This window comes from Leiobunum rupestre, chromosome 2, assembly GCF_980474605.1.
Source record: "Leiobunum rupestre chromosome 2, qqLeiRupe1.1.hap1, whole genome shotgun sequence".
NCBI classification, from domain to species: domain Eukaryota; kingdom Metazoa; phylum Arthropoda; class Arachnida; order Opiliones; family Sclerosomatidae; genus Leiobunum; species Leiobunum rupestre.
Window position 1 is genome coordinate 10,182,649 of NC_143385.1, and position 27,446 is coordinate 10,210,094.

Consider the following 27,446-nt stretch of genomic DNA (forward strand, 5'->3'; position numbering starts at 1 on the left):
GGATTTGGGATAACTATTTTGGGACAAATGGGATTTGGGATAACTATTTTGGGAGAAATGGGAATTGGGAGAAATTGGAATTGGGAGAGCTATTTTGGGCGAAATGGGGGTAAACCGGCAGCGCGGCATCGCCTACAAAAAACGTGCGTTTAATACACACATATTACCCTTAGGATGTAAGACACATGTTTTGGCTATGCAGCATGACGAATAATACTGGAACCAAGGCTTAGCTTATGTAGACGGTGCTTAGTTTTACTTGAGGTTTTGATCTGAAATTTTATAAATTGATAAAAAATCACGCAACTTGATACATTGTTAGATAATAATGTATCTCATATACTAATTGACTAATTAAAGTACAACCTACATGTAGGTATATTCGTGCATTGTATAAAATGCGAACTAGATTTATCCGTTCATTGAATAAAGTACAACCTAGGTGTATTCGTTCATTGAATATTTGAATAATTTTTCATAACAATAAACGTTTTGGGCATTCAAACTTAATCCTCTATGTAAAGGCGTCTTAATTATTCAAAAGCTTAAAGATAAATTATTGTTATTTGAGGATCAGTAGTGTACGAGCCATACCGTTGTAAGGTAGTACAGCCAGAACAGGACTGGAGCCCCCCATTCAAGTACTGTTGATAAATGTGCTTACTTAGACTAAGCGCGTTAGAATTTTTTTTTAGATTTTTAATATAATATATATTCATATTAATTGTCTTTGTGGCTATTTTCATTTACAATGTCTGTGTACCCCATTCTATTATAATATAAATTAAACCTGGCTTGGCTCTCCGCCTACCTTGACCGCTACGTCAGACTGGAGGTCTGCTCTCTCAGGGGTCCCCCAGGGCTCGGTGCTTGGCCCGTTGTTGTTCGTAATCTACATCAACGACATTGGCGACGGCATCACCCCTACGATTTACATCTTCGCAGACGACGTGGCCCCTTCCCGGTCCATCTTCTCAGCGCGCGACTCTGATATCCTGCAGGGAGACCTCGATCGAATCAGCACGTGGAGTGACCAGTGGAAACTCTCCCTAAATACTGCTAAATGTACTGTGTTAGCCCTACACAAGCATGGCCAGCCTGATCCGAAGCCGTCCTACAACCTCGCGGGCTCGGTGCTGCGGGCTGTCGAGTCACAGAAGTATCTGGGAGTCACTATCACGAGCACCCTAGAGTGGCAATCCCATATTGCCCTGACGACTACCAAGGCGGCTCGGGCCCTCGGATTTGTCGGACGGCATCTTGCCCACTTCTCGTTCACCACGCGATCGCTGGGGATCAAGACCTATGTTCTACCTATTCTCGAATATTGTTCTTCAGTCTGGTCCCCAACTTCAACTAGCGGTATCCACGCGGTTGAAATGATCCATAGGCGTGCCCTCCGCTTCGCCGCCAGCGTGGGCTTCTTATGGAGCATAACCATGACGAGGGTACTGAAGAACTTCCGCTGGGATACCCTTGCGGACCGGCGTAAACTTCGTCTCCTCACCCTCGTCAACAGCGTCATCGACCGGTCCAACGGCGCCTTGGCCCCGCTCACCTCAGCAGTCTCGAGCTGGCGGCGAACCCCTAGGGGCATCAAGCAGGCCTACTTTATTCTACCTGGCTTCCGCCTTGCTCTCCGGCGACACTCTTTCCTCCCGTCATCAGTGAAGGATTGGAACGCCCTCCCTGACTTTTTGAAGAGCACTCCCAACCCCAAGTGCTTCAGGAAAGCACTTACTACCTACCTTGAACTGCAGGCCTGATTCCAGGCTTAGTCTCGACGTGATGGGTCATCTACCTTTTGTTGAGCTATTTTGAACTAAAGAACTAAAGAACACATAGTTGTTTTTTTATTTGAAAGCTCGGCAGAGTTGGAAAACTCTTGATACATGATTGAGATAAAAGTAAACGATTAGAAGCTCTTCACAAATCATGCTATGCTACCCATAAACACTATCTCATCAAAGGTCTGTTGTTGATTGAAAGTTTTACTAAAATTAGCATATTTCACTTGCTTACTAGAACCAGTTATACACCTATTATCTTGTTATCTAAGTCTTAATGGCAAATAAAACCTCAATTTGACATAACCAATTATCATCTTTATTTCCCAATGTTAAGTAAAATATTTAAAATAATATTCAATATATTAAATTACATTCAATAATATTAAAATGTCTGTACAAAATATTTTTAAAAATAAAACCTATTTATTTTCTTACTTATGGATTTTATTTTCAATTATAAATTTTAGTCAAAATTTGCCCTGTGATGCAGAGCAAAGGGACAGCTATTAAATAAAAAATGCTTTTATCAAAGCAGTTGGAAGGTTGATTTAAGGGGTAGTTTGGATCTATGAAGGCACAGATATTTGAAATGTTTTAGATTAAAGAGTTATTTTTTGGAATTATTTTAAAAAGCAAAATATATTTCTAAAATAATTTCCATAAATTTTCCCTCACCTTTTATATATTTTAAAACCATTTCCTTGAAACTGTAACAGTAAACTGAGAAAATTTTAAATTGTAAAGGATTACGTGTAAAATTACAGCATTTAAATTGCTGAAACTCATTATAGAAACTGAACTAGTAGAGAAGTCATCAATAAAAGAGATTTGCAATCAATTTAATCAAGAAAGTTATTAAAGTTAACATGCCGTACATTGTAAACCCAAAGTTACGACTGAATGACTTATTTCAATTTGACTAAGTCTTTCTTGAAAGTCCCTTTAACAATTCAAACAGGCTACTGCAGTGTAACTGCACACATTTCATCAGGTTTTATTTATTACAAAATTACTTACATTTTAATAATTTTGCAAAAACATATCCTCAAAAGTTGCTTTGGATATTTAGATTGTGACTTTCATTACTTTTATAATGACCCTTTATTAAATTTCCATCGCTTTTCCCGTTTTCCCTTTTCAATTGCATTATTCCCTTTCAGCGTTTTTAAAGGCTGAAAAATTCTGGAAAAAGGAAAAATTCCCCGAATATGGAAGCACTGCGTCTATAGCATTGAAAATCAATGCCAGAAATAAGCGTTTCAAAAATATGGTGCCTTATCAAGCAAAATAACTCAGCTCGTAGTATGTCTTCTCTTTCGAATTTTTTATCCCACAGCCTTATTTTATATCCATGACGGCCGATTTTAAAATTCATTTTAAATATTTCCATTAGAATATACATAATTCTGAAATAAACACGCGTACTCCTTTACAATTTAAAATTTTCTCAGTTTACTGTTACAGTTTCAAGGCTCAAATTTAAGGAAATGGTTTTAAAATATATAAAAGGTGAGGGAAAATTTATGGAAATTATTTTAGAAATATATTTTGCTTTTTAAAATAATTCCAAAAAATAACTCTTTAATCTAAAACATTTCAAATATCTGTGCCTTCATAGATCCGAACTACCCCTTAAATCAACCTTCCAACTGCTTTGATAAAAGCATTTTTTATTTAATATTGAATAATGTGTACTGCTATATTCAATAAAGGGTACTCCTTTATTGAATAAAGTACACGTTAAGTTTATTCCTATATTGAATAAAGTGCATGTTAAATTTATACCTATATTGAATAAAATGAATATTAAGTCTATTCCTATATAAAATAAAGTGAATGTTAAGTCTATTCGCACATTAAATAAAACGCATGCTAATTTTATTCGTACATTGTATAAAACACTACTTACTGTTTAAACGAAATTTCGAGCGAGAAAAAACCTCTTTCATTATTCACGGATGGCCATTACCGTTTTCGCATTTTCGTTTCGACTGTTAACACTGACGTTATAACTTAAAGTGAAGTCGAAAATTACGGGGAATTCGTAAATAAACTAAAATAGCCCAACCGAAAAGTAGTTTTTGTGGGAATTTCTCAAACACGCTAACACCTAAAAAACGCATAAAGAAAGATATTTATATTTCCTGCAAATTCAGTTTTGAAGACACAACATACTATATTTATATTTAATAATTCCCTTAAATAAACTAATCTACTTTAAAATGTTTTCATGTGTTTTCATTTTGCAAGAAGGAAATGGGGATGAAGTAATGGGGCTGCTATTTACGCTCAATAACTCAGAACAACGAAATCTAACCGGATAGAATACATTTCATCAAATTGTTTTCTCTATTTATATAAACGGTTTTACCTTCTAGTAAAAACAAACAAAATATTTGTAAATTTTCCGTCATTTTCAACGTATAAAAGTAGCCAAAACGTTCATTTGTGTATTCATAATCCACTTGATATCAAAGTAGTAACATCTTAAAATCAAGTAATTTAAAATACTGTCTTTTGGTCTGTTCCAGCTGTTGACGATTACATTGGCAAAATGTTCGCTATTTTTCAAATGCAATTCGTGATACTTCTTTTGGTTACCAATTCGTTAATTTCGACAATTCACTGTTCGCATTTGGGCAAACTAGCCGCCTTGGCAATAATTTTCGGCCATGGCCACCACGGGTACCATGGCCACGGAGGTGGATATGGAGGTCATAAGGTCATCTACATCGGAGGGTAAGTATAGACGTATATGAAGTGACATAGCCCTCAGTACTAAAGACGCATCTGGTATTGTATTTCTAGGCATGGCGGCGGTGGTCACCATCATGATGACCATCATGACGATAAGGGGTGGTGAAAAGATTTCAAAATTTTTAATCTACAAATTTGTAACCACATTTATTTATTATTTTAATCCAAATTTTAAATCGGTTTTAACACGCGATTTTAATATTTTATCATGTATATTTTATGGTTGAATAAAAATTTGAAAATGTAATTAATTTCATAAACTGATATCTGTTATCTTTATTGCTTTGTTCGTAATAAATATACGTAAGGCCCAATTAAGACACTTACAGTCCTTAAGCCAAAGCCGTAGATAGACGGGCACAAGGGTCATGTGCCATTCAAAACTTATGCTTGAAAGTACAATTTTCTTTTTTAGTTTTTTAATGTTTTTGGAATTGTACAACCCCCCAGAACCAAAATGCTGTATAAGACACTTATTCAGTCATGTGTTTCACTACACGTGTTTCCTACGTATAGATATGGTGAATATATCACTAGATTGGCAGACAGGTAGGTTTTTCGTATATAAATAGGAGATAATTAACTACGTTGGAAAAGTGTTCAGCTCTACGTTGTGCTTACGTAGATATAGGCCTAATTTACATGTGCTCCTGCCATACCGGATATATTTGCAAAATATATCCGTAGATTGGTAATTGAGGTTTCAAAAAGTGAACAAATAACCAGTGGCGTAGACAAGTGAATGGTTCCTTTTAAAAACCATCCCTTGGGCGTATCTTTGACTACGCAAAATCAGGCCCGTACACATCCGCCGAAAGTCGGGGGCGCTTAAATTCTTTTTGGGGGTGCCAATACCTTGAGTAATTTTTATCTCCCCATCTATGAAATTAGTAAATATACTAATCCGGTTGTAGCCCTAAAATATCCGTCAAAACATTTTTGATAAGCTGGTTCAATATTTCTACAATTGAAAAGTTTTTCTGGTGCAGTAAGACGCGCGTAAGCAATTTTCAAAAACTTTAGTAAAATGGTTTCAAATATTTATTGATACTAGCTCTCTAGTAAAAGTAATTTTCCTTTTTGATTAATATACAAATATTTTAGATCATATCTTTCGGTAATTGAGCAATCGATTTTTTTGGGTCAGTTGGATTGGGGATGCTCAAGTACTCATTTGGGCGCGCTGAGCATCCCCTGCCCCCCCCCCCCCCGTGTACGGGCCTGCGCAAAATTCGTATCACCATCCTTACCCCCTCTTTACTTTCACCAGGTATTTTTAAGTGTTAAATTATGCGTATTTACCGATTATACAATGCGCTTATTATGTTTATATTACATTAAATCATACGGTATTAAGCTGGTATTTGGCGTGTAGTAAGGAGTTATTTTTCGTGTATTTAGCGGTTAAATTTCATGCATTAAGAGATTATTTCGAGTATATTAATTTGTTATTCTTCATGTGTCAAACGTTTCTTATTCGTGCATTAATTGGTTATTTTGAGTGCATTCATTGGTTATTTTTCACGTAGTTAGGGATATTTGCCGTGCATTAATAAGTTACTGTCGGGCATTAATTCGTTATTTTGCGTGAACTATTTCGTTATTTTGCGTGAACTTATTGTTTATTTTTATTTTGTATTAAGCGATATTTTCCGTGTTTTTATAGGTTATTTGGCGTAAATTATGTTGTTAGTTTTCGTGAATTAAGCGGATATTTGGCATACAATAAGAGGTTATTTTTGGAGTAATAAGCACTTATTTTTCGTGCACGAAGAGATTATTTCGAATGCATTAATCTATTATTTTGCATATATTAAGCTTTTTTTCGTATATAAAGCGGTTTTTACCTCTCCGAGGGGACAAAGTCCCCTAGGAGGGGTTATACAATCACCGTGTCTGTCTGTGTGTCTGTCTTTGTGTGTGTCTGCCCTGCGAACACGTTCGCATTTTCCGTGCAAAGGTTAATCATTGCGTACGCAATTTATCGAAATTTCTGCGTTCGCAGTTTCTCAAAGGGTTGGCAAAACCACCGTGTGACGGTGAGCGTTAACGGATTATTTTGCGGTTTGGTTTGGATGGTGTTTTTTCGCTCACCGTCGTGACGGTTTGGTGTATTACGTTTTTGTAATGTTTATGCGTAGGTTGTGAATGTTGAGTTAGTGTTATGTCTGTTGTGGGTGTAGAGATTGTGGTGTGTCTGTGTTATGATGGTTGTATATGTTGAGTATGTTGAGTATGTACGGGAGTTTTCTCTCCAGCTTCTACTTAATGACTTTGGGACGGACCGAATGCTGAGTATTATGCAACATCTCAACGTCAGGGTTTCCACCAATTGTTCACGGTATTCGTCTTAGTATCAATTTGCGATTAATTGGCGCCGGCCGGGAATCGAACCCGGGTCTGTCTTGTGTAAGAGATTTACTCTAACCATTCAGCCACCAACGCATGATAGGTCATGGTGTTTTTCTAAAAAACAGCTTTGGCAAATGTCATTTACAAAGTTATAACGTTAGGTACTATAATTTATTTTACATCATTTTAAATATTTATAAATTATATTAATCTTATATTTAATGAAATATTTATAAATTATATTAATCTTATATTTAATCAAATATTTATAAATTATATTAATCTTATATTTAATTAAATATTTATAAATTATATTAATATTATATTTAATTAAATATCTGAGTATTTTAATTAATTTGATCGTGTTCAGGAATTAACCCGGGTCGCATCGTTACAATGCAGATAGTTTACCGCCGGGCCATTGACTTCCTTTAGGAAAATAAAAAGTAAAGAAACCATTATGATAAGGCGGGTTTTTTACCTTTTAATAACGCTTAGAAAAAGGATAATTATTCAAAACTCCCGCGGAAACTATATAAAAGTAATAATATAGCGCCACCGTGTGGAGAACTATCAATCAAACCGGGTAAAAAATATAATATCTTCAATTTTTCGAACTTTAGTCAAATCTCGAGGGGTCAAAAAACACGAAATAAAGGTATATAAGGCCGTTGCCGTCAATTTAGAAGATTTAGTGTTTCTTAGTTCTTGGCTGTCAGACGAAATACTACAGGACGGGGTCCTGGTGTCGGTCAAAAGTTATGAGGTAACTTTGCGGTTTTAATTAGTGTGTTCGGTCTTCGGTCAAGAAAAGAGTTAAATTGTGTTTCGCGTTTGGAACGTGAGTGAATGGACTTAAGTGTATGAACAGTGCGTGCTTAAGACTGAAAGTGTTAAAGTAATTGTGAACTAACTCAAGTCAGCTGTAAGATAAAATTGATTGTTATTTTTTTTTAATTGGAATAACCTAGTTATACCCTTGAAATTGTCAACTCAACCTGTGAGGCTAATTAAGTAGATTGGAAGTAATTAGTAGCGAACAGCTCTCAGCTGTTAATTAAGACGGAGTTTATAGTAAGGTAGTTTGAATTTAGTTAAAATTACTCAGTATAATTTATGATATTTACTTAAGTGTAAGTGTGTTTTGGTTTATGTTTCAATCACGATGAACTAAGACAAATCTAGTCTTAGACACTTGAGTACCAGTTCTGTACAATTACGTAGAAGGGATATATATTGTTGGGCTATTGATGAAAGTTAAATCAAGAACGTTCCATAGACTGTTCTGAATAAAAATAAACATTTATAATTTTGTATAATTCTGGTTGCCATTTTATTTTCTAATCACTCGCCCACAACATTACAGTTCTGGCAATCCCGAATCAAATAAATTTTTGATATAACGGCGACGGGAAATTATTCTCGTAAATTTATCGTGCGGCCTTAGGGAATATTATTTTAACAAAATTTCGATAAACTATCGTTTAATTAAAATCAGCCCGATTCCGTTAAAATTATAAACCAAAAAGCGAACGGTGGTTATAATACCCTCTGTAGATATTTCTTTCATTAAAATTTGCTTCGTATTAAACATGTATTCAACTTATAAACTTGTACTGTAAAAAAGGGATAAATTCAATTGTGCAGTGTTATAGTACGTCTAACTCACTGTTGTAACAAGTAACTTATGATATTCTGAATAAATTAAAATTGATCGTTTCGTCTCAATTATTTTAATTATAATTAAAATTTTATACCGGGCGCGATAGAACTGGGATAACATTTTTAACAAATAACTCTAAATTGCGGAGATATATCTTAAAGAGTTATCTCGAGAAATTAATACCACTAGGGACTATTCTTCCGAGGAGAGGTATATTTTGGCTTGCCAACTTGTTGCATGTTATAAAGCAATAAACGGTTTTTCAAGACGATTTTATATTACATTTAAGTTCATATAAACGGGAAAATTTGTACGTCGAATATTTCTTATATCATTTGGTAGGTTGATTCGCTCGCGTTCTACATGTCGAACAGTCTCATCGGTGTCGTGTTTTCTTTTCAAAGCATTGATACTGGTCTTTTGGATTTATTCCTTACGGCAGTCAGAAGCATTGTTTGACGCTGAAAGGGTCTCCATTTCAAGATTTCAAAAGCGATTTATAAATATATTTTTGAAAAGTTCTTTTCTGGGGTCTATTCATTAAATTAATGAAATTAACTTTAAGTATATATTTAATTTTAATATATAATTTCGTGGCGTATATTTGTCAATATAACACATAATCAATAAATGTATCGTATCCCAAAAACTTAATTCTATTTAGTATTATACGAAAACTCATCGTGGAATGTGTACCTATTCATCACATAATAACAAACAATTAATGCACGCAAAATAACCAAATAATGAACGCAATATAGCCAACTATTGCACAAAAACCAACTAATTAATGCACGCAAAATAACTAATGTATGCACGCAAAATATCCAATGACTGCATACAAAATAACCAATGAATGTAACCAAATCAAACAATTTATGTACACAAAATAACCAATTAATGCAACCAAAATAGGCAACAAATGCACAGAAACTAACTTATTATTACACACAAAATAACCAATTAATGTACATAAAATAAACAATTAATGCACGCAAAATAACCGATTGATCAACGAAAAAACCCGATTGACTCGCGAAATAATACTTGAATTCAAGGAAACTAACCGCTAAATTCACAAAAAAATAACTCCTTAATATACGCAAAATCGCTGATTAATACGTTATAATTTAAATAAAAAACACGGTTATTGTTTTCAAACCTAATGCTATTTGAACTTAATAGGCGCTTTTTTAATCTAAATGTACGCGTAATTTAACACTTAAAAACTACGTGGTGAAACACGTGCTAACTGGTGACATGATCATCGTTTACCAAACGTGTTTCGTATACGTTTTAGAAACCTCGATAAAACACGTAATATGTACGTGATTGTACTACCTGGGTACTGCTTTAAGAACTAATTAACTTATCCACATTGTAAATTAACTTAATAAGCGCTCTATAACAACCTTAGACTACTTATAAACAAAAGGAACACCCTGTACATACTCGGTACGTCTTTTTCTCAATTTATCAGTCCATTTGGAGCAATATTTCAATCACACTGTATATTAACTTAATAAGTGTATTTTGTAGATCTGAGTGTAATCTTTATGGAGAATAAGTCTTTCTCAACTAATGAACAATCATCCTACCCCTTCAAATAATTAACTCACTAAACATTAACAGCCTAAGATTAACTTTACTACAAAAAACCATAACAACGCTATTTCAATCACCCTGTTCAACAACAGTACAATCACCTTATCTCTCAACAGCATTAGTGCACTAAGAATATCTTTACCGCAAAGAAAAGTCATTTACAATGTTATGTCAATCACCCTGTCCATTAGGAACCATATTTCAATCACCCTGTCCATTAGGATCATTATTTCCATCAGGATATCCATTAGGAACCATATTTCAATCACCCTGTTCATTAGATTTACCCCCCACCCCTTCACCCCATTCGCATTCACCCAATCCAATTTTTCCAAATTCCCATTCCGCCCATAGTTTTGTTGGGTATTTTAACGAATCTACAAAAAATGAACTATGTTAGAAATACTGACAAAATATTTTATTGTTTGCACTGTAATTTAACAGAAAAAACCCGAATTACACAAAATTTCATTTGTTAACCTAACCTAACCTAACCAAACCAAACCTAAGCTAAACTAACCTAACCTAACCAAACCTAAGCTAAGCTAACCTAAGCTAACCAAACCTATCCTTACCTAACCTAGCCAAACACAAGCTAAGCTAACCTAACCTAACCTAACCATAGCTAACACAACCAAAGCTAACCTAACCTAAGCTAACCTAAGCTAGCTTAAGCTAACATAACATAAGCTAATCTAGCTTAAGCTAACATAACATAAGCTAATCTAACATAAACAAACCTAACCTAACCTAACTTAACCTAACCTAACCTAACTTAACCTAACCTAACCTTACCGTACCTAACCTAACATAACCTAACCTAACCGTACCTAACCTAACCTAACCTTCGAAAATATAAGCTTAATTAATCCAAAACAGGCAAATTGTGAACTTAATAGGCTCAATAAGCTTTAAGTTATTTACCTCACCGAAATAGCACGAGGAGCTGTTTTTTCAGCACAACAAATACGACAACGTATTCACGCTGGAGATGGGTTGATATGACTTCCGATTTAGCCCGGCCATCCGACCCGACCCGACCCGAAAAAGAAAAAATAAACTTTCCCGACCCGACTCGAAAATCGGTTACCCTACTGTATTTGATCGCGCAAGGTTATGTTTCTCAAAATAAATATTTAAGGAACTATTTATTTAATAGGGACACACGTTCTTTCTATTTCGGGAAGGTATGTAGTTTAGTGCGTTTTAGAAGCACTACAAAAAAATCATCTGTTATAAAAACTACACAGATAAATTCTATGGTAAAAAACAACCTAATTTTTAATTCGCTAAAATTTATGGTATGCGACTTTCTTAAAAATATCGTTGGTTTTAAAAGGCCTATTTGTTGTTATGAGCCATAAAAAGAATTTTATCAAAATGCATAGAGTGAAACCAAAGCTTAATCGTTTTCTTAATTCTAAAGATATAATTTTTTCGATAATATAGACGTCTGCGGGGATGACGGTAAACAATTGGGCAAAAACTACTCTTTAAATTTTCTTTAAATAAAATTTCCTTTTCTTCATATTTATGTACCTTTATTATGCAAAACCAAGGTCAGTGATACGTAAAGTATTTAATATTCAAATTGAAACCAGGAATTCAGTTATTTATACTTATTGAGAAGGGCTATGTTGAAACTATTTTTAGCGTTGCTCGAAGTTGTTCCTTTTCCTTAAAAGCAGGCTGTCTCATTGGTTCCTTAAAAATGACGTCTTCGGAAGAAATTGAAGAGCAAATTGGATACCCTGTACATTCACCAAAAGAAATATCAAAGTAATAAATCTATATAGTCACAAACAGGGAGCGTTTTATAACAAACAATAACCAACTTTACGATTTTTAGATATTTGAACAAAATCAGTTAATCCAACTAGGTTTTTTTTTTTACATTTCCCTCATGCCAGCAATCTGACATCATATTGTGTTTGATCATGGACGAATAGGCGCTAGCATAAATTCTTCATTTCTTGTTCAACTTGTTAAAATGTTCCACGCGCTCTTTAATATTTTAGCGTAAAAGGCTCGTGCGTTTTTTTTATATTCAGGGAGCACGCGCGAAATCGCTCGAGCCCGTTTACGCTAAAATATCAAGACGCGCGTGGAACTTTTTAACAAGTTGAATAAGACATAAATAGAGTTTATGCTAGCGTCTATTACTAAAGGACACTTCTTGGGCCACTTTTCATTTCCCGCTTACGTTTCGTGGCAACTAGAGATGGGGTAAATTCGCGATTGTCTCATAAGGGCGCGCTGGCTTCGACCTCAGGGGCCAATAAAACGTCACGTGACCACCGAATCTCAACGTGTATTTAAAACAAGCCAGCGTGCGATTTTTTACAGGTCTATTGGCGATTTAACAACCGGTAGGTAATTAAAAAAACACTTTATACCTTTATTAAAAACGTAAAATAAAATGTTTGAATATTTATCTCGAGAGCAGACAGTATTTTATTTATAATAGTCCCGAAATTCGCCAATAGAGGGCAACAGTGTTTCGAGAGTGATCACTTTTCTTGCCCCTGAAAAGTCCGTTTTTAGGCACAGGGGACACATGCCCCCCCCCCCCGAAATGTATGGTCGTACGTACAAATATTTTTATTTGTTTACTTTTTTTTTTCAATAGCGTGCCCCCCCCCCGAAATGTATGGTCGTACGTACAAATATTTTTATTTTTTTACTTTTTTTTTCAATGACGTGCCCCCCCCCCTGAAACAAAATCCTGGCTACGCCACTGCCTTCAGTAATTCGTCCATGGTTTGATTTATTATCCCTTGTAGTCGATCTAAACTGATCTGTTATAGTAGGTGTTTCTATAAAATAAAACAATAAAAATTAGAAGTATAAAATGTTTCTATCCGCGTCACGAGCGCCAGTTATTTAAGTGCTTTACTTGCACGCGAGATGTGCACGCGGGTTAAGGATTCCAAAGGGTCTCGCGACTGCAGGGCGTGCTCTCTACCTTCAAGAGCTACAGCTAAGTGACGACGATAAAACATTATCACATGACCTCCCGTATTTTATAGAAACACTTATTCATCTCATCGGTTTCGGTTATATGATCGGTTACCGGAATTTTAGTAGACACATGATCTTTTATAAAACAAAATAAAAAGTAATTTAAATCTTTAAAAGAATTTAATACGGATGTGTAAAACGATAAATGTGAGGCATTTGAAATCTGTGCACCTTCTGCTACAAAAATTCAGTTAATCTGGTAATATCTTAACGAAAATGCACATAATCTTATATTTAATTTTTCAGAATTATTTTCTCGGTTCATTTAACTGTTATCTGAGAATCTGTTCGAAGCACTAACAAGGAGACTACCCGAGGTGGTTATTACCGATTTTGTTTAAACTCGGGGGTTAACTAGACCCCATGTTAGTATGAAAATTGCCAAAGGGAAAAGTTGCAATGGACTTTAGTTTTCCCATGGCAACCGAAAATGTGTTTGATCACTCAAATAAAAAAAATCTCCATTTAAAAAAGCATGGGATTTTCTAGGTTTCACAGGGTACTTACTAACTTAAAAAATTTGAAAAAATTATATTTTCAAAACTTACCCAAAATGATGAATTTGACCTATTTTGGGTAAATGTGATCAAGGATTTTGGTAAAATGGATCAATGTTGATTAAATTTTAACAAAATTCGGTTAACCGAGAAAATCCCATACTTTTTAATGGAGAAGTCAAAAACATTTTCGGTTGCCATGGGAAAACTAAAGCCCATTGCAACTTTTCCTTTTGGGAATTTTCATACTACCATATAAGGTTTACCTAACCCCCGAGTTTCAACAAAATCGGTGAAAACCACCTCGGGTAGTCTCCTTGTAAGCTGAAGTATCGCCAAACCAACAGATACGTATTTCGTCACTACTTCAATATATAAAACCAGTATTTGTTTTGATAATTGATTTATATTAAATGACAGTGTCAAACAAGTATTTATTTATATATTATGTTATTCCTTCTAAACCAATTTCCTGATTTCCGTCTAAATTTTGGTGGTTAGTTCTGCCGTATTTTGGAAGTTCTTAAAGTTAAAACTACTCAATAAAAACCTTTTTTTATGTAGAAGTCAAAGTGGGCGTGGTTATTTTTGTATGTTCTAAATTTGGTTTTACCTACAGCCATCAATAGCGTACAAGCATTTGGAGGAGTTCTAAAGAAGGTCTTAAAAAGTGTTTTGTAGCCCGTAACACTTTGATATATTATAAAAGAAACTCATTGTCTAGATAAAATCTTCCGGTAGGAAGATGATCGTTGTCGAAAGGACACGCTTTGAGACTTCGCATTGAGCCAGTGTGAATCCAACAAATGGACGAGCTTCGCTGCAAATTTCTTGCGGCTAATTTAATGAAAAGAAAAAACTTTCCTGTTTGTTTCAGTTGAATTTCTTTTTAAAAAGAACTGTTGCAATAAACAGAATTTCTTTATGACGATTACTTAATTCAATGGGAGTCGCCAAATAGATATTTAAATATGTAAAGATTCAATTGTGTCAATTGGAATCTGAAAACGCTTAAAATAAATCAAACGTCAACAACATTTTGTTTGATTTTTTTTCTAAATGCGTTCTGAGTATATAAAATAAATCGGAACGGTGGTTGAATTATATTTGAAAAGAAACACCTGAGTGGTAAGTCGTTCTCTTAATTTTATGATTAGGCTATTAAATGCAACTAGCGTTTATGATTATACCAAGTAATTTGCAGGGAGATACAAAATATATCATTTTACTAACTAGAGAGAATAAGATCAGGATTCGATTTATGTCTAAATGTTTTAAAATACCAAATGTTTAGCTGATGACGTGAAGGCGCTCACTATAAACACGACATTACTTTAACGAATGGCCTTGGGGGTGTGCCCTATTGAACCTTGAAGTCAGCCATGACATTAAGATATTCATGGCTGTCACGAGCTACAGCGGTTGTATACCATTGAACCGAAAAGTATTTTCGTTTATAGCCCAACATGGCGGGATTCAGTTGAATGGGAAATTTAAATCTGGTTCGTTTTCACTTCGGGTAGGTTAGTTCAGGTTGGGCTAGGTTAGGTTAGGTTAGTTCAGGTTGGGTTAGGTTAGGTTAGGTTGGGTTGGGTTGGTTTAGGTTAGGTTAGGTTAGTTCAGGTTGGGTTGGGTTGGGTTAGGTTAGGTTGGGTTGGGTTGGGTTAGGTTGGGTTGGGTTGGGTTAGGTTAGGTTAGGTTAGTTCAGGTTGGGTTGGGTTGGGTTAGGTTAGGTTAGGTTAGGTTAGGTTAGGTTGGGTTAGGTTAGATATGGTAGGCAACTATTTCACGTCGGGTCTTATCAAGTTTATTTTCCAAAATTAAACCCGGAAAATATCAAATTTCAAGGGAAAAAGGTCTAAAAATACACGTCGGTACGAAATAATAATAAATATTTAAGACATAGTTTAGTCCAAATTAGATATACTATCGTCACGTAACCTACGATATATAAATATGTATCACTAACGGTATATTGAATGAAAACCGCGCAAAACGCGGTTTTCGGTGGATTGCAATTCGGTTGAATGGTATATTCGGACGAATGGGATTTCGGTCCAATGGTCTACAATCGCTACAGCCAATCAGTTTCTTATGGTGTTTGTCGTCGTGATCTGTGACCTAGAATATTGTCGGTTTTAAGGCGAGTCTTAGCTACGATGCGTGGCTACGACGTTATGAGCAACCGCCGAATGACTTGGCTGATAAGCGATTATAATTTGTTGTATATAGATATGATAAATGGGAAAATTTTGTAATGAATGGTAATCCAATAACGGTGTTCGAATTGAATATTAAACACTTTAGATTTCCTAAATTTTATTTTTATTAATAATCTTACAATAATTTGATTTTTAGCTCGCCATTATGTTCACAATCGGTTGTAATACCCAACGTATTGTTATGATTGCTGCCATCTTCGCGATGATAATTATTTCGGAAACTGTAGCGCATCACCTCGAACACCTGGCAGCATTGGCTTTAGTTCTGGGTCGCCATCATCACCACGGATACGGAGGTGGACATCATGGAGGCTATAGTCACCACGTGCCAATTTACATCGGTGGAGGCTATGGGTAATTTACGCTTTACTTTCCAAAGCTATAAGCAATTTTTGCTAAATTATAGCTTGGCGAGAGAGAGAGAGGGAGAGAGTGAGAGTAACCATAGAGAAAGCCTCTTCATTACATATTAACCTTAAAGCAAATGGCGGCTCTATTATAGCCACCTGTATTATGAAAAGGACCCTGTTATTAGAGATGGCCATGAATCTATCTCATTCTTCGGAAAACGCGACTTTACTGGAGAGCGTGGTGCCATCTATTTATGCCGAAGGAAGTTAATATTAAAAATAGCCAAATGATAACGTCGTCAGACGGTCAGAGAGCCATTGTAGAGTATTATAGTTAGACAACTTATACTATATTTAGTGGACTTTAAGCTAAATTATATGTCCCGTGTTAAAATATTGTTTATAATTGCAGTAATTTATGTTATTGGCCAATTTGCAAACGATCCAATCAACGCGAGAGGTACCCATAGAATAGAAGCACTCCGTAGATTTGGTCATGGCCGCCATTGTGGGCAAAAATTTTTACGAGAAAGAAAAAGCATGGGTTACGTCGTGTGACGTAGCACTGCCATTACTCTATAAGTACCGTAAAGAAGTTTATAAAAATGCTTCTAAAAGCGCTTCTAGGTGGCAGAACCTTCCGGTGACTTAAATGAAAGGCGACTTGTCTGCCATCTTGTGGCTACCGGAAACCACATGTTCACTATCGTAAGTTAATAATCACGTGATTCCGAAAATACAATCAACGCGAGAAGCTCCCACCCTTTAGGCTAGATTTTGATGCTTACTCAGCTTGTTTTGATTAATACGCTAACGACATCTAGGGCAAGCCAATGCAACTAGACAGGAGCCGCCATTTGCCTTAAAGGCCGACTACATAAATCTTCGATTTAATCTGTCTTTCACTGGAAGTAGGCTTACTGCAATACACGTGTGCCGTGCAGTCAGCCTACTTCCAGTGAAAGACAGAGTAAACCGAAGATTTATGTAGTCGGCCTTTAAAGCAATAGGAAGGAGTGACCAATAATGAAACCCTTTAGGAGCCACAGAAATACTAGACGTTATATGCCCACATAATTTGTGAACGGCCCCTTATATTAATTAATTAATTTTAATGACTGAAGCTTCGTAAAAATTTATGTTTATATGCAATGTTTTCTGTTTTAAAGGGTTTTAATTTCAAGTTTTCATTCCGTTCTAGTCACGGCCACGGACATCATGGCGGAGGAGGATGGTGGTAACGACCGTTTCATCGTGAAATTTCTGTCTCTCATGACCGTATAGTCTTACACTATATTTGTACCAGCACCTCCCACTTTTTTAATTTGTATTTAATTTTATTTTAAAAATTGATTTGTAAATAAAAGGTTTTATCTATAAAAATATATTTTTAAAACTGAAGTACTTCAGTCTATTTTCTTTAAGTTTTTATCTATAAAAATATAGTTTTAAAACTGGAGTTCTTCAGTCTATTTTTTTAAGGTTTTGCCATAACAATATATTTTTAAAACTGAAGTTCTTCAGTCTATTTTCTTTAAGTTTTTATCTATAAAAATATAGTTTTAAAACTGGAGTTCTACAATCTTATTTCCTTTACGGTTTTATCTATAAAAATATATTTTTAAAACTGGAGTTCTTCAGTCTATTTTTTTAAGGTTTTGCCATAACAATATATTTTTAAAACTGGAGTTATTTAGTCTATTTTCTTACACCGAACCGAGGGGGTAGTAACTTAGGTAATCAGGTGTACAAATCATCGGTAATCACTGGAAATCACAGATAAATTGTGAAAAATCAATGGAAATCACTGAATGTTTTTCGAAAATCAGTAATTAGGTGTACAAAGATTTTACTAGTGACTACCCCCTCGCCCCGAACCCACTCCGATTTCATCAAAAAACATGATCTTTGGCAAATTTAAATTATTTATTAGAATTATTTAGTCACTTAATTTTGGTTTTTAGTTAGTACTGCTAACAAAAAGTTATACTATCTGGGTTGTAAGACCCACAAGCGTACCAGTTTCCTTAAAGTAGCAGAATTAAATCAATAATGTATTTATTAATACTTAGGGATAAAGAATAAAGTCATTTCATTTTATGAAATTATGTATATTTCCGTTTCTTTATTTTGATCACAGACCACCTACCCCAAGAAGGACTTGCATCAATCTAGAAAAAAATTCAATTTGAAGTCATGCGGCTTCTTTCTTACAGGAAACAGAAAAAAGCGCGTAAAAATTCTTTATTTTATAAAAATAAAAAATTCAAACAATACATTATTTTACTGCTCTACTTGCCGTGAGATCACGTGCTCTTAAAAATTACTACCAGCGACATATTTAATTATTGTTGAGGTTAACAGTAATAGTTAGTGTAGGGAGCTGTTGGCTCGCGTGGCATGAAGAGCTTGTCACCACTCTCCTAAAAGTCGCTTGATGACTTAAGCCTAAGGTAGTGCCTTCGGTATTATTATTAAAAAAACTTTAAAGTGTTTGCACATATAAGAAACCAAATATGCACGTATTCCACATGGTTCAAATTAAAAACCTTGCTCAATTAACTGGTTTAATAAAGACAATAAAATATGACTTACGCATACGCATAGTCACTGATAAATATGATTCTTTAATAGAACCATGTTCAAGGGATGCAATGTAAATTATCGAACTTGCAATGGCTTGAATAATACATTTCATCAACGTTTCGGATTTGAAAAGAATGAGTTAGGAAACTGCCTGATCGAAAACTAAAATTTCTTACGATGAATACCTTGAACTAACTACTTTCCCGTCTTTATTTGATTGAAATAGAGATAAATTATTTTAACGAAACGTAGAACTTTGAAAATTAAAGTACTGCCGTAACACACCGTCATTTGAAAACTGTAAAATCGTGAGAAAATCTCAATTAAGTAAAATGAATAAAATCAAAGTATGATAACTGTAAAAATTGTTTTTTTTATTTATTACATAAAAACGTTTTATATAGTACATAGTAAAATAATAGGAACGAAATATTATTCAAAAAATAATGATTTGGGCTTGTAAAATACTGATTAGCTATTACAATTATTTTTATGATTTTTATGAAACAAAATTATAAAAATGGGTTCTGGCTTACCACCAACCATGCCTGTAAATAAAAAAACTTTTAAATCAGAAAGCTTCACTAAACATTATACTAATAATAATAATCAGCTAGGCTAATACCCAAGGCACCACCTTAGGCCCAAGTCATATAGCGACTTATAATGCCTTTAAACAGGTGGCCGGGTTACTTGATTATAAGCAAAAAATATTTCAACCATTACTCGTAGTATTTCCAAGATATTTACTTATATTGTTAATATTTATTTCGCGTGGTAAACTTCAATAGGCGAAACTATAAAGTCCAGGGGGCTGAAAAGATGGTAGTCACGTGACTTTCTGGAGAACAACAGCTCCATCTATCCTACGAAATACGAACTATTATTCATTTTATTTTGCTAATGACGGTTTAAATTTTGATCGATTCATCTAATTATTATTATTGGAAACATCTTTTAATAGAAAGGTGTCTGCAGTATCTGGAAGGAATATTATTTATTTACCGTTGCACGGCCAAATATGAACAGGAGTTACCAAATCGAAGTTGGCTGTGATATGGTAGTCACGTGATATTGTTTTCCCAATTTAACAAGTTGGTTAAGACTAAATTTACTTTATAGTTTCGCCTATTAAAGTTTATCAAAAAGATATACACTTAGAATTTCTAACGGGCGTGGCTAAAGCTACGTTGAATGTAAGAAATGGGGCGAATTTTGGAAATCATTGGTTGGCCGCCGTCGCTAGCGAAAATCTCATCAGGTTTAATCGACGCCCGTTAGACATTCCATATTGTTTGCTGGTGTTATCTATTTGTCGGTAGTGGTAAAATGGTTAATGCTTACCCGTGGCCATGATGGTAATGGTAATGGTGGTGTTTCCTTTTGCCGGCCCCAAATATAATGGCTAGAGCGGCAACTTTATGCAGATACCCGGATGAAGCTACTTGAAAGAGCACGCATAGAACCAACATGATCATGGAAATTAGGAGTTGGACGCTCTTGACCATGTTTCTTTTTTTAATGGCGTTCCTGCAAAGAAAAATCGACAGTTGTTTATTTTTAAGCCATTTAATTTGTATATACGCCAAATAGAGTAATCCTGTATTAAAGGGAATATAACCTCACGTTTTTTGGTGTGGAACACCAACACTTCGTTCATTTCCCGCTCCCTCCTATGGCTTCAGATATTTTTGGCGCTGGTTAGTGATTTCCCGTTAAAATTGTTAACATAAAAAACATAAAAAAAAACCTTAAAAAAGACTTGAGGTTATATTCCCTTTAAGAAAAAAATTTACTTCACGACTGTTGTTCCGAAAGCGGAATATTAATAAAGCAGTTTTGGCACTGTTAGAAAATTAAGTTTGTTACCCGAATTAAATATACATTGGGTTGTTCTTTTCGATAATATTCTTTCATCATGCAGGCAAAGGATTTTGCCACATATTTTCTTAGATATTTTAAAACGTTATGTTAAAATGTTTTTAATCTCGGGTAAAGATTATACTTTTTCAAATAAAATAAACGCACTTTAACCGTTTCTTTTGTACAATGTTTAAGTTGATATTTGTCCTTTTTATTTTGTAATATATACATTATTTTAAGCGTATTACCCTACTCACAATCGTGACAATCCACCTGCAATTTTCTCTGTGGGTGGCATTGATCCATGTACTAGCATGTAGATTTACTGTTCAAATTCCATTCCTCAAAACGGAACCCTGCCGCACAAGGAGAACGTAATCCATCAAAAGTCGTGCATTTTCTTATGTACATTTCTCATTGGCTAGACGCTTTAGCGCCTGCTGCCGTCGGAATTGGAAAATTCGGAATTTTTCTTTCCATTTTCCGTAAAACGTTCAGCGTAAAGGCTCGTCCAATGAAATTTGTACACAAAACTGCCTTAGAGTGTTTAAAGGCTAGCTGCGTTCTCCTTGTGTTTGTTGCTCCCAGCTGCCATACAGTATGGCTATATCAGAATCCAAGAATATGCGCGAGTTAAGGATTTTCTGTTTGAACGTACTCGGAATTATTAGAGAGATTAAGCAAAGTGCTCTAGACGTTTTAACGACAACGTCGGGAGTACCTCGACGTTCAAGGAGAAACATTCGCTCTCAGTTCGCCGGCTACCACGATGAAGTACTTGGATATCGAATTTTCACCAATTGCACACCTTTCGCTAACCCAGGGTACACGAAGAACTTAAAATAGTGTTATAACTCGGAAAATTTTCCGGAAAATGATCGAGGCCTTTTTTCCATAAAAGTTTCCGTATTTTTCCGGAAAAAAAATTATTTCATGATTAGTCTAATATATTGTTTGCCAATTTAAATAAAGCGGCATTTTCGCCTAATTTTTTCGAATCTAAAAGTAAAACTAAACCTCTAGACTTGCTTTAAACTGATTAAAAATGTAACACTTTTAATGTTTTGTAGAAAGATCATGTTTAAATAAACTCAAAAATATCAGTCGTAAAATTGTATCTTTTTTAATGACGATAAATTAATTTTTAAACGAGCAAAATTTACCCGCCAAGCGAGCTGCCATTTTCTTTCGCCTTCCCTCCGCAGACTGCACGCGGAGCATGCGCGCGCAGGGAACAGAGCGCTGTTATAGCGCGAACAGCGCGTGATTAAAGTCCTAAAACGTCACCGCGAAACAAAATGGCAGATCACTTGGCGGGTAAATTTGGCTCGTTTAAAAATTAATTTCTAGTCATTAAAAAAAGATACAATTTTACGACTGATATTTTTGAGTTTATTTAAACATGATCTTTCAAATAGACCAGAGTTTTACCCAACCTGGACTTTTCCTTTAAACACTATTTATGTTAAACCTATCATTATTTAAAATTCAAAGTTAACTTACCGGTTACGAAAACCGAACTATTGGAATTCTGTCGAGAGTGGATTTCTCAGCAACACGTTTCGTAAAGTCAAATATTCGCTTTCCTAATTTCCATCTAATTTATATATCTCTCGGAGAAAGGAAACAAATATTAAATTGCTGAAGCGTTTTTTCGTAAGGCTTTTCGCGAATGTGCATTCACAAGTGGAAAGGAAAAAGCGTGCTTCCGGTTCTTTTAATAAAAATTTCTCTTTATTCTTTAATTTTTCTTTTACGCTCACCGGAACAAATTAAACAACTTGTAGACATATTAAATGAGGTTAACGCTTACCACTGTCTTAAGGCGTCGTTGTAAGCAATTGTAGCTTTTGTTTCAGGATATAAGATTAATAACAATAGAATAATATTCTTCTTATAGGCCTGAGCAAAAGCGACATAAGAGCCAAAAGTGTGTCAGTAAGGTATAATGTTTAACGGGAGATTGCCGCGAAGTAAAAAGAGGGAGTGGGAGAGGGGGTTGAAAATACGTCATCAAAATTTGAAATTTTCTCCACTTCAGCGCCGCCGAGTGAAGCGTTTTAGAACGTATGTCTACGGGAGAATAAATCGAAGAGATAAAATCGCGCCAGACCATAGACTAAATATATAGTTGCTAGTACTATTCCAACTAGTAGGTTATGTAGTCTATTGTGAGACTAGCTCTTAGTAAATATTTTAACGGGCGCAAAGGTAAAGTTGACACACTTTTGGCCTGAGTCAGACAGCTAATTTTAATATCTTTAAATCAGGTGACCAGGTTACAATGCGTAGGAGGGATGTATCAAGCCCTTTATGCCACGGGAGCCAACACTTCCCTACACTCACTATTACCGTTAACCTCTGCTAGTGTTTATGGAAACCAAGAACTCGGTTGAAAACCCTTGAACCAGGGGTAAGAGACTGACAAACTAAACATGGAAGAAGTGGTTCCGAGTTTTCAAACCAGAGCCACAAACTAGGATCGAGCCCGGCTCTTCTCGCTCCGAGGAGAAAGTGCTAACCAGTACGCCACCCCAATTAGTAATTAATTAATTATAATAATTCAAATTCAATTGCATTCAATTCAAAAATTGATTATTATCACTAGAATTATACAAGTTTTACACATACATTTTCTATACGTTTTTTTATATTAAACAAACTGTTTTTATAAAATTAAATATCTCCTATTAAAGGGAATATAACCTCAAGTCTTTTTTAAGGTTTTTTTTATGTTTTTTATGTTAACAATTTTGGCGGGAAATCTTTAACCAGCGCCAAAAATATCTGAAGCCATAGGAGGGAGCGGGAAATGAACGAAGTGTTGGTGTTCCACACCGAAAAACCTGAGGTTATATTCCCTTTAAACGCTAATAGGCTAATGCTATTTACTAAAATGTCCTAAATTAAAAGCTTTTTTTGATTATTTTTCGTTTGCTTGAAATGTCTTTTAAATAATACAAAAGGGGGTTAAAGTGATGCCGTTAACATAATGAATACTTAATCACATCTTAGGTAATTAATTAAATATACTTAATTCCTTAATAAAATTTAAACTTAACGCAATTTTAATAGGTGCTTCAATAATTGCCACTCTCTTTTTCTTTACTCGACTACGCGCATGCGCGAGTCACTGAATAAAATAGTAACGTGTTGATGTTAGTTTTATCAGGAGTAAATAGGAGGAGTACCAAACTTGCTTTTTTAAGTGAATTAAAAAAGCCATGTGTGGTCAGAAAATTTCTGTAGTGATGTATCCATAATTCCAGGTAACACTATTATTTATTCAAGGTTAAAAGTAGGGTCTTCTTGAACGTTTGTAGTATCAACTACATGGGCTCTGGACGAAGGCTAAGAATATTTTTATTCCTAAGCCAATTAAGGCTTTCTGTCGACCATCTAGATAAACTTATAATTTTATTGTAAAATTATTTCGATTTTTAATTGTAGTGTATTAACCACTAACAAATAGGGTAGGCAGTATTTTGGGTCGTTGGGGACACGAGATTTTCTGAAGAATTTTTATTGTACATTTTATTCTTTATACAAAATATCCTGTCGTGAAGAAACATTTTACTTAACAATTTGTAAAATTTAAATACTTAGTTCGCTATAGCACTATTAATAAACAAGACACAAAACGCAATTGGCTTAGTGTCGCGCGTGGCTTTGGAAATAGCCTCCTTGAAACGGTGAAATAAATTTGAGTTTATTATCGTCATACTTCTTTATTCAGTAATTAATAAAAATAAAAAATAATTATACATTTAAAAACAATTTAAAAAAAATAATCCAAAATGTAAAATCAATAAAATAAATTTTAACAAATTAAAGCTAAAAACTATTTGGAAAAAACGAGGTAAAATATTATAAGATGATCACAGGTGCATTGTCTTCATTGCCATATTTTTAACGGTCACTTTTTGTATATCTGCATAAAGAAATAGAAATATATATTAAAAAAGGTTTATACCAAAGAAAAAGAAATCTAAAGTAATAACCAACATGTACTACTTCTATTCTGTTTCTCAATAATTTTTCTTAATTAAATAACTCTAAGCTTAACATAAGATCGTTCTGCAAGCGGCGGCTCTATTAGAGATGGCCTTGAATCTATACGAATAACGCGACTTTACTGGAGAGTGTGGTGCCATCTATTTATGGCAAAGGAAGCTAAAATTTAAAATAGCCAAAGGATAACGTCGTTAAAGAGTCATTGTAGAGTATTATAGTTAGACAACTTATACTCTATTTAGTGGACTTTAAGCTAAATTATATATCCCGTGTTAAAATATGGTTTATAATTGCTGTAAATTATGTTATTGGCCAATTTACAAACGATCCAATCAACGCCTTTTTGATTTCGATGCTAGCGACATCTATTGAAAAAAAGAGCTACATCACGTCGAGCCGCCACAGTCGCCACTTGCTTTAAATTTTGTCAACATCAATAGTTTGCGTTATGTTGTCAGTTTTGAATTAATACGTTTCTTATTCATACGTTGGCTTATTAAAATACTTACCAATGATGGCCATGGTGACCGTGATAGCCATGGTGACCGTGATGTATTAAAGGGAATGAATAATGGTGGCCGTGATGTCCAGTTCCGAAAATAATTGCCAGTGCCGCTATTTTGTGCAAATGGCTTGAAGTAACCATTGCAATAAAATTCAGACAAAATGCCGTTATCAAACAAATTTTGTAGAATCCAATCAAAGCCATTTCGTCTCCTGGAAACTGAAACAAGCATTGAAAAGTTTTAAATTGTATAAGTCTACTAAGCACGATTGGCGCTTTTTTGATATTTTTAATAAAAATCAAATTAATCGATTTTTATTATTTAAATCGTTTTTTTATTTAAATCTTTTATTTTATTTTTTTTATTATTTTATTTTTTTTAATTGAATTTTATACAATTAATGGCTCTTTTACTGTATAATTAACGGCTATTTAACTTTTATCAGGTAGCTTATCTTGAATTAAATTAAATCTGAACTAATTTTAATTACTATTGAACATTTTAGTTTGCTCAGATTTTCTGTGATTTATTTTTTTAAGAACCAATTTTTTATTCCTCCGTTGAAAAACATTGTGTGATTTAAATCAATGATTTTATACCAAAAAAAAACAATTGATTTAAATATTGATTTAATTTATGATTCATATCAAATCGATTTAGATCAGCCAACCTTGCAACTAAGTGACTTTTAATTCCTTGAATTTAGATGGCCGGTTACAATGCGTAGAAGGGTGCTCGAAAGCCCTTAATGCCATGAGAGCCAACAGCTCTGTACACTAACTTTTACCGTTAACATCAACAAGTGTTTATGGAAAGAGGAAAAAGAAGAATTCGAAGAAAATAGTTTTAACCAGTGGGGAGCTAACTTGAAAACCCGTTGCAGAAGGAAAATTCCGAGTTCTAATGAAATTATTAAAAAAAAACACACAGTTACTTACTTAAAACTGCTTGAAAATTGCGTCTGTTAATTTACGATAGAAGATTGGTTGTGTTCGTTTCGGTATTTTTTTCTTTAATTTATATGAAGTTGAAAAAGGAAAAAAATTAAGGTATTTTTTTAATATTTCCAAAGATTTTTTTACGAGTCGACAATATGCTAAAACAAGGAAGTACAATTCCGGGCTGGTTTTATAAAAGGTTTCAGCCGTCGTCATGCTAAGGTTTTTATAAAATCTTTAGAAAAAATAGACATACTCAGAAGAGCTTTACATTCAATATTTCTTTTATCGCGGTCAACGCCTATACTCTCGGAGGAAAAAATCCACAACATAACATTTAAACTAAACGAATTAAACAAACTTGGCTAGCTTTTGATGTTTTTAAAAATATTCTTTAAAACTGTATCAATTGAATGTATAAATGGTGCTTTAGAAAAATCCGGATGCCGTTATAGCAGTGTGGGGCTAATTTAATATTGAGATAGTTTTTAGGAATCAAGCTATCAGTAACTGAAAGATATATAAATATAATATTAATAAATATAATTCGTTTTTTAAGGATACTTCCTGTTACGGATGCGGTAATGTAACAATCTTTATATGGTTCTTTGGTTGGAAGAGTCTTTTGATTTGGCGAATCGCGGCCGACTGAAAAACCGCGTTTCCTATTTTAATTAATAATTGACACTTTGCACTATAACTCTCACTGTAACTCGGTTTAATCTCGTTTAAATAACCCAACTCTCAAAATATAATTTTCAAATCCTCTTTGTGCGCGTGGAGTGAAAACGTTTCACGCACAAATTTAAAGTCTACATGCACCCAAAAATTAAAATTTTATATTTTATAGGATTATGTATAGTTATCAACACTGTCAAAATTTCATATTAAACTATTAATTATTTTAAAAGTTATTCCCAATAGTAAATATGAATTTTAGCAGACAAACTTCCGCTTTCAATTGATCGAAAACATAAAATCTTGAATGTATGACGTAGAAGAAACCAAACAAAATATATTTTACTCAAACCGCCAAATTGATTGGCTAGATCATGATTACGTATGGCAACGTTTGGCTACACCCTAGAAATTAAAAAGCCAAATTTCCAGGACAAGTTATGTCGCGTTGTTCGATGAAAACATACTAAACATTAAAAAATAGAGGGCTCTGATTACGGTATCATGGTTTTAAATACCAGTGTATGAAACTATCTTTACCCCATCTTTATGAAAGAAACATTTCTACCGGGGAATAATTATTTCACGGTTGGCGCTGCTGTAG

The 27,446-nt window shown here is 34.3% G+C and overlaps 3 long non-coding RNA genes across 3 annotated transcripts; 1 reads left to right on the top strand and 2 right to left on the bottom strand.

Annotated features, from left to right (window-relative positions):
* The first annotated feature begins 16,063 nt into the window (after positions 1–16,063).
* Positions 16,064–17,560, top strand: LOC149956061 (uncharacterized). Its single transcript, XR_016478147.1, has 2 exons — positions 16,064–16,261; positions 17,459–17,560. It is a non-coding gene; the product is annotated as an uncharacterized LOC149956061 (long non-coding RNA).
* A 1,711-nt stretch (positions 17,561–19,271) lies between these two features.
* LOC149956062 (uncharacterized) lies at positions 19,272–20,358 on the bottom strand. The gene is made up of 2 exons (XR_016478465.1): positions 20,188–20,358; positions 19,272–19,391 (listed from the first exon to the last, which is right to left on the bottom strand). It is a non-coding gene; the product is annotated as an uncharacterized LOC149956062 (long non-coding RNA).
* Positions 20,359–24,499: 4,141 nt separating this feature from the next.
* On the bottom strand, positions 24,500–26,201 carry LOC149956063 (uncharacterized). The gene is made up of 3 exons (XR_016478400.1): positions 26,165–26,201; positions 25,230–25,444; positions 24,500–24,637 (listed from the first exon to the last, which is right to left on the bottom strand). It is a non-coding gene; the product is annotated as an uncharacterized LOC149956063 (long non-coding RNA).
* Between the last annotated feature and the right edge of the window lie 1,245 nt (positions 26,202–27,446).